The sequence below is a fragment of the Myotis davidii genome, unplaced genomic scaffold, assembly GCF_000327345.1.
Source record: "Myotis davidii unplaced genomic scaffold, ASM32734v1 scaffold125, whole genome shotgun sequence".
NCBI classification, from domain to species: Eukaryota; Metazoa; Chordata; class Mammalia; order Chiroptera; family Vespertilionidae; genus Myotis; species Myotis davidii.
The window spans coordinates 705,686-710,639 of NW_006299390.1; positions in this window are offsets into that span (position 1 = coordinate 705,686).

Below are 4,954 nucleotides of genomic sequence, written 5' to 3' on the forward strand. Positions count from 1 at the left end.
GTTATTAAAGCTGACAGAAAGGTAATTCCCCACTGACTGACATATTCTATATCTAGACATCCTTGTACATATGGATGCACTCAGAGGCTATAGATCTAAGTGAATGGACACTCACCCTTAGAGTGGGGCTACTTTATCTCAGGAGTCGTCCACTGTTGCGGGAGTGCTTCACTAACTGTGTGTCAGGTAGGAACCAAATTTATGATCATTTTACTCAAACTGGTTGTCTGTTTCTTGAAAATGGTATATTTTCTGATCAAAACCTACTTAGAACAATAGGCTAAAAATGTACGTATGTAATTACTTCACTTAGCAAAGTGAAGTAAATATTTGAGTAGAATTTGATTTGACCAAGGAAATGAGTGTATGTGTTAAGGCTTTAATAGCTTTTTTTTTTTAAGATAGCAGAGGTTTTTGCCTTAAGTGTTCATGTAATTTCTTTAATTCTGCACCCATGTCTGACTTTATAGTAGATCATTTGTTCCGAGGATTGGCAAATAGACCAAACTTTTAGGAAAGATTCTTCCAGTAAATAGAATAATCTGTTAGAAGGTTTTGAGAAGAGCCTTTTGGTCCAGAAGTGAGGGATTTATCTGCCAGACACCCCAGAAAGTCCAAGAAGGAAAAGGGTAGGAGGAGAAAAGGGAATAGAAGCAAGTAGGATAGACAGTGAAAAAGAAAAGAAATAGCGAAAAAATGTCATTGGAAAGTAGCAGAGTGCCATATGCCACGAGTAATATTACAGTTGACCCTTGAACAATACAGTTTTGAATTGTGTAGGTCCACTTTCTATGTGAATTTTTTCAATAAATACTGTAAATATATTTTCTTTTTCTTATTATTCTCATAATAATATTGTCTGTCTCTAGCTTACTTTATTATAAGAATATAGTTTATAATACATACACAAAATATGTGTTAATGACTTTATGTTACTGGTAAGGCTCCTGGTCAACAGTAGTGTATTAGTAGTTAAGTTTGGGGGAACCAAAGTTATACACAGATTTGAGGCCCTTAACCCTCATGTTGTTCAAGGGTCAACTGTATATCGTGCAGAGGTATTTATCCCACAGATTACCAGTCCTAATAAGATGAAATTTATTTCATTCTTTCAAATGTCAGGAAAAGATCACACAACATACTTTAAATGTGAAAGTGAGAAAAAAAAACTTATTAAAACGTTGGAATGTATCATTATTCCTCCCCCCCCCAAAATAAATTTGTCATTCAGAGAACCAGTGTAGTGAACGTTGTCCACATAAAGATCATTTCTACTAAGAAATTAAGAAGCAACTATTTGATTTCAGAAACAAGTAGTTTACAGTGGATTAATAAACGCCTTGCCGGCTCCATCTGGATAAATAAGTATATAAATAAATGAATAGATGTATCAATATCTACTAACTCCTAGTCAAGTAGGAAACAAAACAAAAAATGAGAATGTGTATTTTTAAATTACTACAATAACTAAGTAATAACTTAGTCCAGCTTCTCTCCACAGTGGAAGTCTTTGGTTTTCTAAAGAAAAAAGAAGAGCCTCCTCCAGCCTCTGTTTCACTTTGTTAGGGACCGAAGGGGAGAATGAGCACATGTTCTTCAAGAAGACTGAGCTCCCGGCTACCCAGGCTAACATTTTATTCATGGGATGTGACTAGTACGGGCATGGGGGGCGACCTCTTAGGCTCAAGGGCAAGGGCACTGAGGTGCCTCACTGGAGTTCTGTTCTCTTGCCTTGTCACTCTTGGGATCAGATCAGGGCTAACACACACACACACACACACACACACACACACACACACACATTGACATGGCAGAAAAGAATGTATATTTGAGAGAATCAGTCACAAGAACTAGCTCATTGTCCCCGTTCTGTCCCTTGCTAGCTGTGCAACTTGGGAAAGGTATTTGTCATTTCTGATCCAACTTCTTCATCTGTAAGTTGAGATAACAATGCCTACCTTCTCTGCCTATTGCACATGCCCTGACTGGGGCCAGGGATAGAACATGCAACCCAGGTAATTGCCCTTGCCAGAGAATCAAACCCCGGACCCTTAATTAGTGGGCCGATGCTTTAACCACTGAGATCACTGGCCAGGGAAGCAAACTTTTTAAAATATAAGTAGAAAGAATACATTCTAAAATAATAATAAAAAGTATAGTTTAGTGCCCTAGCAGGTGGCTCAGTTGGTGGGAGTGTCACCCCATAAACCAAAATGTTGCGGGTTTGATTCTCAGTCAGGGCATGTACCTAGTTTGATCAATTCCCAGTCAGGGGTGTGTACAGGAGGCAACCGATCGATGTTTCTCTCTCATATCAATGTCTCTCTCTCTCTCTCTCTTTCTCGTTCTCTAAAAGATCAATAAAAACATATCCTCAAGTGAGGATTTAAAAGAAAGTATAGTATAGTGAATATATAAACCAGTATCATCAGCATTATCAAGTTTTATGTGCTGTACATAATTGCATGTGCTATACTTTTATACAATGAGCATTAGGTTTGTTTATACCAGCATCACCACAAACATGTGAGTAAATGCATTGTGCTACAACATTAAGGCCATGACATCACTAGATAACAGGAATTTTTCAGGTCTATTATAACTTTACTAGAGGCCTGGTACACAGATTCATGCACCGGTGGGGTTCCTTGGCCTGGCCGGCAGGGATCAGGCCAAAACCAGCTCTCTGATATCCCCCGAGGGGTCCTGGATTGCGAGAGGGTGGTTCTCAAATCTCAGGTGGTGCACCCTGGAATCAGGCTCCCTCCTCTCTAGTTCTGGGTGCATCACCCGAGAACTGCAGCTGCCAAGTCACTGCAACTTGGCAGCTTCTGCATTGAGCGTCTTCCCCCTGGTCGTCATTGCACATCATAGCTACTGGTCGAATGGTTGGACGGTCACTTAGGCTTTTATATATGTAAATGGGACCATTATTGTACATGCATTCCATCATTGACCTAAACATTGTTATGTGGTGTATGACAGTCCAAGATACACATAAGAAAAAATAGTTAACTCTTCTTGAAGGATCCCACAAAGAGTTCATAGCATCTTTTTATCTTATACAACTACTAGAGGCCTGGTGTACAAAATTCGTGCACTTGGGGAAAGGGCATCCCTCAGCCCGGCCTGTGCCCTCTTGCAGTCCAGGAGCCCTTGGGCGATGTTTGACTGATGACTTAGCGCTGCCATGGAGGCGGGAGAGACTCCTGCTACCACCACTGTCTTGCCAGCTGTGAGCCCGGCTTCTGGGAGTGCACTGACCACCAGGGGGCAGCTTCTGCATTGAGCGTCTACCCCCTGGTGGTCAGTGCACGTCATAGTGATCAGTCGTTCTGCCATTTGGTCAATTTGCATAGCAGCCTTTTGTTATATAGGATATTAGGAAAGAGTTCCTGACAAACAATAGGCCAATAAATGCTTGTTGAAGGAACAAATCATCGTCAGGGACAGCTGAGTGTTTTCCAGGATGAACTGGAATTTCCCAGGTATTGGAGGAGAAGAACATAGATGAAGGAAGCAGTGTGTACAAAGGCATGGAGACGTTAAAGGCATGGTGTGCTGGGAAACTTCTCTAATTGCAAAGGAGGAAGAGGAGTGGAGAAGCTCGTAAGATAGGCCAGAGCCAAAATATCAAAGGCTTTGTATGCCATAGATAGGTAGATGCTTTATAATTAAAATAAATGGGCGAGAATGGAAAAATGCTAATTCTGGAAAAGCTCAGAGTAAACAGGAAGTCACAGAAAAGGTTGCAACACTACCATAGTCCGACAGGTTCCAACTGACTTTTGTCATATAAGTACAGTTGTAAATTGGGTTTGCACTAAGTCAATATTCAACTCAAATCTGAGGCCTTTACCCATGAAATGAAAGCTAAGTAGTCTCTCCTTACATACTTACTTTCAGTTTTGACAACAGCCCTACAGCGAAGGGAATGGCATCTCCTTTGACCATTAGATAAACTCAAGTTTGAAGTGCTTGCCCACAGCAACACAGTTAAGCAATGGCAAAGCCAGGTTGGTCTACTTGGCTGTCATATTCTCACTCTTTTCTGCCGTACCTCCTAAGTAAATTAGGTATGGCTTCGCTTTTCAGCAGCATGGCCAATAATAATAATTGCCAATAAAAACAATTGTTGCCCGGCCAGTGTGGCTCAGTGGTTGAGCATTGACCTATGAACCCGGAGGTCACAGCTCGATTCCCGGCCAGGGCACATGACCAGGTTGTGGGCTCAATCCCCTGTAGGGGGTGTGCAGGGGGCAGCTGATCAATGATTGTCTCTCATCATTGATGTTTCTATCTCTCTCTCCCTCTCCCTTCCTCTCCGAAATCAATTTTTAAAAATTGACAATAATAATAATGTTTAGTGTCTGAACTAAGATAAAGCTAAAACTAAGTTTCTAGAAGATGTTATAAGACCGTTGCAAATTAAGTCACATAGACAGACTTCTTGAATAAGCAATGCAAGACCCATGTCACGTTCTTGCCCACTTATGGTCACTGAACTAGAGTTGTGTGAATGATCCATATGATTTTGGTTTTAAAAAAATCCAAACCTTTTCCTTTAGTTATCCTGCCTTGGGACTCTCTGGGGGAACTGCCTCTACACCCTCAGGATCCTCACCTCAGTCCCATCGCCTTTAATCACCTTCCAAGTCAGCTTCTCCCCTTTCTCCAGGGAAAGACTATGGTTTCAGAAACCACTTGGAAGGATTTGTGAGATGATGACTGTTTTCAAAGGATCACCACTAAAGGACAGAGAAAAACAGCATGTTTTTTTATGTTCTAAATGACAATTTATTCTTCCCAGGAAAATAGCTACTCAGTTCAGGTTTACATCTATAACACAGCTTAATTAATTACTTACCCTGCTGTGTTTCAAAAGTGACTGAGGCACACTGGAATCACAGGATTTAATTAAGAAAGTATTGCCTGCCCCAGCCCTGACCCCGTC